Here is a 13,639-nt window from a genome sequence, read left to right as displayed (position 1 = left end):
TCTCGCTGGTGCTGCAGACGCCCCGCTGTCCTCGGGGCGCAGGGGGCTGTCTCGGACGCCTCCGCGTTTACCGCCGAGCGGGGAGAGCTGCGCGGGAGGCAGGCAGTGGCCAGCGGCGTCGGTTGGGCTGTGGGAGGCTGGAGGGATGGTGACCACCACGAGGCGTGGGAAGAAGGGGCCGAGCAGGTACCCTGCCAACAGAAAACGCCATTTCACAGGTGCACAGGATGTTTCAGCCGTGTTATTTCAGTCCCTGCAGCTCCAGCCTGACGGCTCCAGGGGACTCCGGCGTCAGCCGTTCCCACTGCTCTCCCTAGCGCAGTCAGAGGTTTTTCCGCAGGGAAGGAGAAGGGCGCACAAAGAGCATTGGGAACTTCCCATCAGCACCTCACCCTGGAGCGAGGCCCTCGGGCTTTCTCCATTCACCATCTTTATCCTGTCCAACTCTTGACAGATTGTCCAAAAAATCCAGAAAATGAAGGCAATTGGGGACACGGTAACTGAGCCTTTACTTCATCGCCTCACAAATCTTATGCCAAACAACCTGGCACCCTCAAGATCTGTCCTAAAATGTTTGCTGTCCAAAAAACAGCTGTGGGTTTGTACCCTTTTCAGTTTCATTTTGAGGTATCAAAAAAGTTTTGAAGATTTTTCTTGTTCAAAAATACCCATTTTTTTGTTTTAAATGTTTCAACAAATATTAACCTACCCAGAAAGAGTCTATGAGTTCCTTCACTCACCAAAGTTATGTCATTACTAAAATTGAGAGGAGCAGCAGAGGGACCAAGTATACAAGGGCAAATGCAGATAGCACGTGAAAACATTTTCACATTTTTTTTGGTTTGTTAGCAGTGGTTATTGCGGCTAATAAGTGTTATTCATGACAGGTTATTTTTGCAAAACAAACCTCCATGAGTTCACATTAGAGTGCAAGAACATACAATGTGCAAATGAATAAGGTCTTCATAAACCCCAGGAATTTTGACATTCCTGAAATACCTGAAGTAATTAAAATAAAATGGGGTCTTCATTATTTATTTTATGAAGGAAAACCAGAGCCTATACAGAACGGTCTTAAAGCCCAACTCTTTCCTGAAGCCTTCTGTTAGCAACTTTGCCCTGAAGACCTCACTTGTTCTTTGCTTTCATATGCATTTGAACTATTAGCCTTTGTGTTGTATATGAGTCAAGATACAAGCTCCCTGGAGCAGCAGCCTTGTCTTTCATGTGTTTGCAAAGTGGTAGGCATACTCACAGTGCATTATAAGTAATAATGATTGAGAGGATATGCTGGTATTCCCAAGCACAATACAATCACACACCTGATCCCATACACTGGGTAAAATGGGCTGATATTCACATACTTCTGTCAAGAAAATAGGGTGTTCCTAGATTTCACAGTTTTCAAATATACGTAATACACACGTACAACCTTCAGCAGTTTCTTCTCAACATCACTACGTAAACTTCTGTGATTTTGATAACATTTTGTATTAAGCTGATATAGTCAATCATTAATCATTTATTTAATCATGACAATATTTGGAGGTATGTTAGAGTAATTACCTGGCTACTGCATATGTGAAGCAGTGCTTTCTTAGTTAGAATGAGTTAGAAGCCATAGAGTGAATAAATCGAGGCTCAGAGTTCAAGTGGCATGGATGTGGGGAGCTGGAGTCCTATCCCCATTAGTACGCTGAATTTCTGACTGGTAACTACATTTCAGCTGTGGGCCTTGAGGACATCCCCAGTGAGTACAATTTTCCTAAGCCCTTTAAACAGCCCTGTAGTTTTTAATTATGACTTTGTGCCTGCTGAAGAGCAGCAAAATTATGGCTGTGACTAGATAGCAAATAGGGCATGACAGATGTTAAAAGGTGTAGTGTTGGATACCTAATGTTACATGATAGCTAGTGAAACCTAGTATTTAACAGTATCTAAAACCATCAGAAACTTCTCAAATTCTGGTCAAGACTAGGCAAATTGCAATTTAACGTATGTCACTCATTAGAGAAAAGAGGCCGTAAATTGATTTAATTAATCTATGGTAAAGTACAATCTGTTTTGAGCAGAGCTTTCAAAAACATCGGTGAGAGCGAGCTAACTTTCTAAAAACACCCTGCTAAATTATACAGTAGAAAAAGACCAGCTTTCTCTGCTCAGAAAGAACTGTCATCACGCTTCCTTACTTTCTTGCTTCTCTTGTTACCTTGCCTCTCTCCAGACAGGTTTCTTCTAAACTTTCTCTTAAAAGTGCAGCAAACTCCCTTTAAACAGACTCGGTTTGTCACAGCCAAAGTAATTTTGCTGTGTACTTTGCCCTAGGTCACCAGATGAAATAAGGAATACTGACCAGAGGCTCCTTAGCCATTGGAATTATTTCTAGGTAGGACTTCCGCCAGCTAACATTAGATGAAAGTACATCCATCAACAGCATAGCTCTACTAGAAGAGTTCTGAAGTCTTGTTTACAAGATGTTAGGCTTGTATACTTCACTATCATCCATCATCGTTCTTCCCTTTTTATTCCCCTTTTACCTTATAGAAATTCAACAGTCATTAAGCTTTAAGCATCCCTTTGTGTTCTTAAGTCCTTTCTGTAAAACACAGAAAAATTCTCATTCATCTTCATATGATGACCTTGTTAGCGAGGTACTTCTGCCATATTGTCGTGACCCAGGATTTTCAAACATGATTAATTATTTTGGGTGCCCAAACACATGCACAGAGCCATCTTTCAAGGACAGTGGAAGAAACATCTGAAAATCATTGACCTCAAGTCAGGCACTAAGTGTCTCCGGCAGTGAACAGCACCACAGCCATGACTGAACATTTTTGGCTGTGATTTGCTTAGCTGAATGGCCCTAGACTGTGATGGTGAGATTAAAACCATTCAAATTTTGTCATCAAACTCAAGTGTGACAGAAATAACTCTATCACAGGACCATCCCACCTGCCTAACAACTCAATGTCTGGACTCTCGCATTAGCTTGCGTATTGCTGGATATCAGTACATGGAAATGGGTGGATTTTTTCAAAGGTAGCTGATGATTAGTGCATTTAGATTGGGGGAAGGTGTGGAAGGAACATGCATAGGGCTATACAGATTTGATGTTGATGGGGAAGAAGAAGTGGGGTTTTCCACTTCAGTATCTCTGCCAGTACTGAGGGCTGGAAGAGGAAGAGGAAAGGGCAGTATGGTGGTTCAGGCACACTCTCAGCACACGCCCGAGGCCGCAAGCTGCACTGGTTTGGTAATGAAAAACAAGGATGTTTCAGCAGAAATGTTGTGGATGCTACAGTGTAGGAGGTAGCTGGAAATTCAGGTGTGAAAGCGGTAAGTAGAGAATTCCCATCCAATTCCCCTCCCTTTGTCAGAGCCAGCCACATGGCTGGAAAAACAGCCTCAGGGATACTGGGTGCCAGATCGGGAGTGAGCGGAGGAGGGTGGGGAGTTTCTATGCATTCTCTTTTTTGCTGTAGGAAGTGGCATTTCATGAGAAGACCTGCTCAGTCTCATGCAAATACCTGAAAGGCACAGGGAGAAAATGCTGGGTACATTGCTGATTTTTTTTCAGTATCAAACTTATGTTATTAATGTTCTGCAGGGCTTTGATTTTAAGAGAAAAAGGTGCTCGATAACTCAACTAAGCATATACTGAGAAAAGGGGAGAAACCGAGTTTAGACTTAAGTCCCAAGCTCTGATCCATGGAAGCAGATTCTTATGCTTGTGTGGATCCAATCCGACCAACGCAGAATGAACCAAGGTACGCTACGTGTTAAAGTGTAAACACTAATATTCAGAAGCAGTTTTCTGGGGCCTGAGAATGACTGCAGAAGACCTGTTAGACAGGGAGGCTGTAGTCTGCCCAAAAATATAATAAACAAACATGTTTAAAATATATGTAGTATGATTTCAACAGTATGCCATTAAGGCACTGAAAAGCAGGTTTTAATAATGTAGTAGTGTAATTGTATAATTAATATTCTTTGTCTATACTATTGTATAAGAGTATATTGTATAATTAATATTCTTTGTCTATACTATTGTATAAGAGTACTGTTTATCTTACACACTGGATTCCCTTGTCAAAAATATCTTTCATGATAATCCATAATACTAGAGGAAGTGCATCTGGGGGTCTGTAGGAGACTCAGAAAAGATCATAGGATGTCTTCAAGGTGTATTTTATCATTACTGTTGCAATTTCTGGTGTTTTCTCTTACTCTGTTCAGTAATTGATTTATTTTTTTAGTAATTAAAAATTACATTCTTAAATAGCCAATGTCTTCTGCTCTTAGCTGCAAGGAAAAAAATGGAATTTGAGTGTTAAAATACTCAGAAGATCCATAGAACTTATTATGTTTTATTTCATATGATGGAAAACTGGGGAGGGGAAGCAGATGGGTTAATATGATCTGTACATGTCTGGGGTGGGCAGCAGTATGTACAGATGTCTATCCTGTTATAAGTGTGAGGTTAATTCCACTCTCCAGTAACACCTATGTCTTAAGTCATGCACAGAGAGCGATACTGACTTTTGCCATCATCAAATGATCTGATGAGTTGTTTATTTCATTCATTGCTTAGTGGTAAACTAAAGGGAAATTTTATGCAAACGTGGAGACAAGCCACACATTTTCCTCCTGAAGCAAGTTTGTGACAACTTGCCCAGCAGGACAATCCAAAATCAGCAGTGGGGCAGCATGCATAGACCACAGCTGTGGCTGCCTTAGACAACAACTTTTTGAGTCAGGCTTTTCACAGTGGTGCGTGGTGGGAGGTTGGGAGCAATCAGGCATAAACTGAAAAAAGAGAGGTTCGGGCTGGGTATGAGGAAAACCTGTTTCACCAGGTGGACAGTCATGGATTGGGGCAGGTTGGTTGCTCAGAGAGGTTTTGCAGTCACCATCCTTGGAGATTTCCAAGCCCCAACTGGATGAAGCCCTGAGCAACCTGTTCTGATCTCACACCTGACCCTGCTTGGAGCAGGAAGTTGGGCTAGAGACCTCCTGAGGTCCCTTCCACCCTGAATCATCCTGTGATCTTATGAACACTTTTAGCTACCCTGGGCTAGCACTGCTATCTAATCTAAAGCAGTGGTTTAGATAGTTTACCGTCATGCTCTCTACTGCTATCATTAGCCTCAAACAGCCTTCCTTTGTACTGAAAACTAACCTGGCACAAAGCCTGTTGAGTGTTACCCCCATCAGTTACCTGCTTTCATTCACTGGTGACTGCCCAAACATACATAGTAGCTCAAGGAATTGGGCAGTATGAGGTGGGAACAAGCAGGTAAGGGTAGTGTCACCAATGCAGAACTTGGCTGTTTCAGTGATAGCCTCAGGTAAGTTTGTACTGGAGATCTGAGAGCAGTTAATGAGATTTATGGTTTCCTGAAAAATGCTTGGGTCCCTTTTCTTGAGAGAAAAGTAAAGCATTGAGTGCCCTCCTTGATCTTGATTGGAGAGTGTGAATCACTGAGCCTTACAGCATAAGCATTCCTCATAGAAAATGAAAGAGCCATACCTAATAGAGGATGTATATGTAAACAGAGCTAGAGAAACAGTCTACCATAGCAGGTCCAGAAACAGGCTACCATAGCAGGTCCATGTGACCGGTTGGCAAACAGTTGGGTAACTTGTTTAAACAATCCTAACTTCTGCTATTATTTGCTGAACTGCAACTTGATGTGGGCTGGAACAATTCAATGCTGTCCGTAACCAGCTATCACAGAATCACAGAATCATTGGGGCTGGAAGGTAGCTCTGGAGATCATCTAGTCCAATCCCCTGCTCAGAGCAGGGGCAACTAGAGCAGGTTGCTCAGGGTCATGTCCAGTGAGGTTTGAATATTGCCAAGGGACTCCACAGCCTCTCTGGGCAACCTGCTCCAGTGTTTGACCATTCCTCACAGTTTCTTCTTCTACCTGAATGGAATTTCCTGTATTTCAGTTTGTGGCCATTGCCTTGTTTCTTTTCGCTGGGCACTGCTGAGAAGAGTCTGGCTCCATCTTCTTTACTCCCCCTTATACACATTGATGAGATCCCCCCAAGCCTTTTCTTCTACAAGCTGAACAGGCCGAGCCCTCTCAGCCTCTCCTTGTATGAGAGATACTCCAATTCCTTAATCGTCTTCATGGCCGTTTGATGGACATACTCCAGTATCTCCATGTTCTCCAGTCTGTCCAGGTTCCTCTGAATGGCAGCACAACCATCCAGTATATCATCCACTCCTCCCAGTTTTGTATTATCAGCACACTTGCTGAGGGTGCACACTGTTCTATCATCCCAGTGGGTCATTAGTGAAGATGACAGAACAGTATTGGCTCCAGTATCGACCCCTGGAGTATACCACTAGTGTCTGGCTTCCAAATGGACTTTGTGCTGCTGATCACAACCCTTTGAGCCCAACATATCAGCCAGTTTTTAATCCACCTCACCAACCACTTATCTAGTCTGTATTTCATCAATTTTTTCGAAGAAGGTGTTATGGGACACAGTGTTGAAAGCCTTGCTTGTCCATCAAGCCAGTCATTTCATCATAGAAGCCTCTCAGGTTAGTCAGGCACAATTTCCCCTGTGTAAATCCATTCTGACCATGGATTCCATCCTAATGGCATTCCCATCCTAAATATGGGAAATGGTTTCCAGGATTAGTTGATCCATCACCTTCACAAGGGTCAAGGCGAGGCTGACTGGTCTGTAGTTCTCCAGATCCTCCTTGCCCTTCTTGAAGATGGGAGTGACATTTGCTCTGTTCCAGTCATCAAGAATCTTCCCAAATTACCATGAGCTTTCAATTGAGAGTTTTCTTAGAATGATGTCAGCCAACTCCCTCAGCACTTGATGGGTGCAGTCCATCAGGTCTTGTGGGTTTATATATGTCCAGTTTGTTTAAATGTTCCCTAACCTGATCCTCATCCACCAAGGGTATGTCTTCCTTGCTCCAGACTTTCCAACTGCTCTCAGGGGCCTGACATTCCTGAAGGCTGATCTTACTAGTAAAGATGAAGTGAAGAAGGCATTGAGTACCTTGGCTTTTTCCATTTGCTTTGTCACTAGGGCCCCTGCCCCATTCAGCAGCAGGCCCACATTTTCCCTTGTCTTTCACTGACTGCTGACATAACTGTAGAATCTCTTCTTGTTGCCCTTCCTGTCCTTCACCAGATATAACTCCAGATGGGCTTTGGCTTTCCTAACACAATCCCTGCGTGCTTGGACAGTGTCTGTATTCCTCCTGGTTACAACAATTGTCTTCTCCGCTGTTTTGAGGATCATGGACCTCTGGATCCTGGTTTGCTGTGGAGCTAAGTCAGTGCTGCTTCTGTAAGGTCCTTATTTTGGCAATTCTATGCTGATTTTTACTGGCTGAGCATTCAGACCACTCCTGATACACTCACACATTAGACTCTGGTTGGTGTGTGCACTGATGTTTGGATTGGGGAGCCTCAGTGTGCTCAGATTTGGGTAACGCACATGCATGCAGCTCTTCCTGATGGGCAGCTAGAAACATTTACACTTATGCAAAATAGATTTTAAATTCATATTGGTAGCTTTTGTTAGAGGTATAAATAACATCTGAGAAACAAAGTCTTAGATAGCATTATCATAGCTCTTCTGGGTCTCCCCAGAGAGAAATACATGAACCTGTGCAGTGTGGGACATACGCGTCTGTACAGAGCCCATCTAGAACATGATCTGTGTATGGACAGTAGGGCTGCAACATCCTGAGCACAGTGCACTTAGAAGCAGAATATTTAATTTGGGCAATCGCTGTGGCCCTATCACACTTGGGCAAAATTACTGGGCAAATAGAAAAAAGGACATATCTGGAGAATTCCTGATGTACAGAAGCTCCAGCCATGGGGAACCTGGAGCATAGAGCGTGGGATTTGACCTTTAACAATGGTAATGTTTGTCACTTTCCTCAGTGCCGGTAGGGTGAAGCTATAAGTAATAATCAATACTGCGTAGTCTTCAGTGTAATAACATACTTAGTGTGATCAGGGAGTAATCAGAAGCTCAGAGCTAAAAAAATAACCTGTCTCTTTAAAAATCTTTTATGTGCTGGATTTGGATGGAAGCAATTGTGTTATTGCAGATAATAATAACTTGATAATGATCAGCATTGACAGTGTCTTAGCATGAGGACCTTTACCTGCTTATGAATGACTCAGAACAGTGTTGAAAAATTCAAGTGGTTGGCAGTGATTTGTGAGCATTTATTAAGGCAAATCAGGTAATTGCATTTAACATCACAGATGGCTTGTATTTTCTAAAGTGCTTTTATTGCAGTGCAATAAGATGACTCAGAAACTTGGTGGGATATTATGACCCTGATTTTTCATTACCTTACACCTCATAGAGCGAAAATTCCCAGCGCAGAGGAGGTGTAGGTCCAGTATTGAAGCATTTGATGCTGTTACTATGCAAACATCAGCAATGCAAAGCATCACAGCCCTATCCCCTTTTTTATGTTACTTTTCCTCATCAGTGTTATATTTTGAGATCATTCATACAGCATTACTTTATGTTTTCCCTTTGTACTTTGCATGCTTTTACTACCCAGAGAGACAAGGGAATTCATAGTGACCCAACAGAACATTAAATTGTCCCTGGCATCCAGGAAAGAACACCTATTCCAAATTCCTAAAAGCCTTCCACTTATTTCTGAGCAGATTGTTTTGTTTTGCTTTTTAATAGAAAGGGAATTCCACATGTATTCCAAGCACAAGGATTCAGAGCACTGCTTCCATATGGGCAAACATAACGTCTGCTATTTCTTGGCAGAGGAGCAGCAGCATAGGTCTGCTTCCTCTTGGCAGGGAGCAGGAAGGGTAGGATTCATCTCACTGAACTTTAGCTATAAAAGCATCAAGCACTCAATAAGACTATGTTTCCTAGAAGTCACCAAGGGGAGGAAAAGCAGCATTCATTGAAGGTGCTTGTCATCCTCTCTCCTGACAGCAGCAGTAGCACAGATGATCAGTGAGCTTAAACATGTAACTCACAGAGGACTAGGTTTACAAAGAGAAACCCTACTCTCACTGCCTACTTGCTTTATTTTCATTTGTCCTTGAACAGAAATGCTCACAAATAGGAAGTGGGCACCCACCTCTCTGGAGCTTCAGCCTTAAAACTAGGGTTATTTCCTAGGAAGCTTTTTTTGCCACAATGTGGAACTCAACAGAGCTTAAGAGACAGTGAAAAATACTGCTATTTGCAACAGCATCACAAAACTATAGTATTTCTGCAATGATGCACTGTTGTATGCCAAGAAACACCACTCCAGAAAGAGCATTACCCACAGACTCTGACATACATCTCCGCTGGAGTTATGACAAAGAACCAATAGTTTCTCTCGCTGACATTTTCAGTACCATACAATGATCTCCAGTACAGGCTAACAACAGAGCTTACAGCCTAGTACAGACCTCTACCATGTAAGCTAAGGGACTAAAAGCACTGACAGGAGGCAAGATTGTAAATTACAAATGAGCAACGGGATATAAGCATGCACAGGTTTGATCCATGCAAATGCATAGGTCAAGCTGCTGGTGCAGTGGCGATACGTCAGCTGGAATGACAAGTAATTAACAGCTCTGTCCAGCCACTCTGCTAATCTAATCTCTCAGCACTGCTAATCAAATCACTCCAGTAGCTGGAGTGGTGTTTCCCTGAATGCCGGCACTCGGCTAAAACTAAGCTAAGCACAAATGAAGTCATTCAGATGTGTTAACTTAAACTAACAATTGCAAATGAAGACAAGCTTTAGGAGTGCCAAGTCCTCAATTCCTACTTTCTCACACCCACAAGAATGGTTCCAGGAGAGTGAATGGCGTTATTTTGGATTAGGTTGGGGTAGAAGCAAGGAGAAGATCCGACTGCAATATCTAGCATGGTTCAGTTGACCCACAGCTCAGGAAAACAGACATCTCTGTTCACACTGGCTGAAGTGGCTGTGCACGGGTCTTGCTGTCAAGGCCAAGGGTAAGTAACAGGCTGCTGAGGGTAGTTAAATAACCCAAATAATGCCCTGTGATACTTATCTGCCTGTCCTAGCAGGAGAAAAGAACAGTTTGGGAAACAGCACATAGCTACATGCTGAGCTTAGGCACTACTGCTGCACGGGCAGGAATGGGGATGTGAGAGGTGTTGGTTTCTGGGGGAAGTGCACCTTTCCCACTGTCACCCAACCGCAGAAGCAACAAGCCCAGCTCACTGAGGCTCTTCTGAGCTGTCACTCCAGCTCTCTGGCCCCTTTTCATGCTTCCCTGTGGCAAAGAGGCCTGCTGTCTCTCTCTGTCCCCATGGTTATGTGGAGGTGAACATGGTCTATTTGGGGATAGGGGGAGGAGGTTTCTCCAGTGCAGAATTGATAGTCAGATGGAGGAATGTTAGTGAGAGAAGAACATGAAATTCTTCCATTTCCATCTGTATGACCGTAAAACCTCCCACAATCCCTTGACATTTTGCTTCCTTAACCCAGCATTTTAGGTAACCCCAAAATCCCATTCCATTGCAAAGTTGGATTTTGCCACTGTCGTGATTTAACCCCAGCCGGCAACTAAGTACCACACAGCCGTTCGCTCACTCCCCCCCCAGTGGGATGGGGGAGAGAATCAGAAGAGTAAAAGTGAGAAAACTCGTGGGTTGAGATAAAGACAGTTTAATAGGTAAAGCAAAAGCCGCGCACGCAAGCAAAGCAAAACAAGGAATTCATTCACTCCTTCCCATGGGCAGGCAGGTGTTCAGCCATCTCCAGGAAAGCAGGGCTCCCTCACGCGTAACGGTTACTTGGGAAGACAAATGCCATCACTCCAAACGTCCCCCCCTTCCTTCTTCTTCCCCAGCTTTATATGCTGAGCATGACGTCATATGGTGTGGAATATCCCTTTGGTCAGCTGGGGTCAGCTGTCCCGGCTGTGTCCCCTCCCAGCTTCTTGTGCACCCCCAGCCTACTCGCTGGTGGGGTGGTGTGAGAAGCAGAAAAGGCCTTGACTCTGTCAGCACTGCTCAGCAGTAACGAAAACATCCCTGTGTTATCAACACCGTTTCCAGCACAAATCCAAAACAGCCCCATACTAGCTACTGTGAAGAAAATTAACTCTGTCCCAGCCAAAACCAGCACAGCCACCCCAAAGATAAGCACAAAATAAGTTGTAAGTTATTTTGTGCTCATCTTTGCAAGTGGCTTTGCCTGAGCTGCTGAGAAGCCTTGGAGAAGAGAAGAGGGAAAAAGAAGGAAATTTTGGAAGACAGCAGTGCCAGACAGCACTGCAGGCTTAATACATTACTTAAGTGCCCTTGCAGACATTATGGTGCCATACCAAACTGGGTGAAGGCATCTGCAAGTGCCCTGCTCTGACACATTTCAGTGGAGAAGCTCTGAAACATGCAGTAAGCCCAGAAATGCAAGTGGTGTTTGTGACTCCAGTGTGTAGATGTTCCAGCACCAATTCAGCTGTCTAAACACAAGTGTCTGGTGCCCTTTGAGATTCTTTCAGTGACATCTCTGACAGTCCTCGTGGTGGACTTTTCCATCACTCTGGCTTCCTACTGACCAGCAGGAGCTGGTGTGACTGCCCTCTTGGGCTCTGGGAGGGAGACTACACCCAGCAGTTGTGTACTTACTGTTTGTGGTCCCAGCTGCATGGAAATGCCTGCCAGAAATAACAGAGATGGGGGAACAGCTCAGCCCTCTCCTCCTCAGCCCTTTGTGGAAGGTGCTGGTAGCCTTCAGCCTTGTCAGCCTGCACTCCACCCCATGTGCATCACAGAGTAGCTCATCCCCAATGCCGGGGCAGTGCGATGCATTCGGTGTGATCATTCGCTGGCAAAAGCTGCTGGAGGTCATGGTGCACATGGGCACAGTTCTGACTCACGCTCAGCCCCGATGAATACGTTGTGAGTGCAGGTGTGCAGTCAGCCATGGGGATGCTATTGGTTCAACCCACGTGACTCAAGGAACTGTAGCCTGAGCTGGTGTGACTGGCATGACTACTGAGGGCAGTAAGGAACCGAGCTCTGAGCCTAATGGCTTTCATAGCATTATTTCTCCGAGATAGCAGGCAAAAGTATTCTTTTATTCTGTGTCTTACAGGTAAGAAATCTGTGCTTTCTCCTAAGATTCCTACTGTAGGTTATGTTTAAGAATGTAAGTTGCAATGAGTTCATTATTTTTAACACACAGGAAGAAAACAAAGCACCATGTTCTAGTTATACTTTTATTTTTCCACTTTATTCCCTTTTTTCTACTAGTTTGAACACATCTGTTTTGCAAGCTTATAGCATCAGAAATCTGAGTTATTATGTGACAGAACTACAGATTCCAAATATGACTTTTTCACCCTTTTCCCAAACAACAACAAAAGAAAAGTTTTTGTAATACACAACAGCCTTGTAAGGGTTTTAATGCTTCTCCTATTCCTCTCTACTGCTCCAAAAGATCTTTTCAAAGATTTTTCTTTTAATTGAGTCTGGAAACCATCCACTTTTAATGAGAACTTTCCAACACCTAATTGCCATCTGCCTCCTTCAGTTTGTCTCATAAGACTGCTTCATTTTTTCTATGTGCTCTGAACTCTCCTCCATTGCTGCTGCTGTTCGTACTCCGAGTGAATTCTTAAGTCTTCTTAGTGTAAGTTTTAAGTCCTTTATTCTGTATTTCAACTCTGCCTATTCCACAACTACACTAAAAAGCCTTTAGAGCTAAATACTTATGAGCTTCAGAATGTAGACACAAGCTTTGTACCACAACATAGATGATGTTTGCTGGTGTGCGTGTTTTACAACAGTGTCTTGTCTTATCTGATGACACAGTATCAGAAAGGCAAAGCAGTACACGTCCATACGGTGTGAGAAAAATACTGCAAATCTCACAAACACGGAAAGATGCAGTTATCTTCCACAAAATGAAATCTACCCTTTTGCTGAAAGCCTGCGCAAGGACGTGCTTTTAACAAGGCCTCCAAACAAGCTATCAATACTGCTTTGTGGTGGCCTTCTGCCCCGTGGTGAGTTCACCCCATGTCACAAGCAAGGAATCTTTCATTGACTGAGAGCTCAATAGGTCTTTCAAAAATGTTTGGCAAGCCACATCTTGACATGCTCTTACTGTTATGCCATAAAAGGGTTTATAGAAAGTCTCCAGTGAAGATTTTCCTGCTTTCCTTCAGTTAACAGTTTCTTTCAAAATTCTACTGACGTTTTCAGGTTCTCTGGTTTGCCTGAAGGTAAGCTTCCAGTGGTGCCCCTGCATTGTGCTTTTCTCCCTTAAGAAGAAGTTCAAATCCCAAGACAGTGAATTGTGATCCTTGGTCAGGTACTGATTCTCTGAGATTTTCTTCGTGGCTGAAAACAGTAGAGAGAAAAGTGAGCTATAGTAGCAGGTGCAACTTAGAATCATAGAATCATTAAGGTTGGAAAAGACCTTTAAGATCATCGAGTCCAACCATCAACCCAACACCACCATGCCTACTAAACCATGTCCCTAAGCGCCTCATCTACACGTCTTTTAAATACCTCCAGGGATGGGGACTCAACCACTTCCCTGGGCAGCCTGTTCCAATGTTTAAACACTCTTTCAGTAAAGACGTTTTTCCTCATGTCCAATCTAAACCTCCCCTGGCGCAAC

This window comes from Pygoscelis adeliae, unplaced genomic scaffold (genome assembly GCF_000699105.1).
Source record: "Pygoscelis adeliae isolate BGI_AS28 unplaced genomic scaffold, ASM69910v1 Scaffold111, whole genome shotgun sequence".
Taxonomy (NCBI): Eukaryota; Metazoa; Chordata; class Aves; order Sphenisciformes; family Spheniscidae; genus Pygoscelis; species Pygoscelis adeliae.
This window is presented reverse-complemented; position numbering follows the sequence as displayed.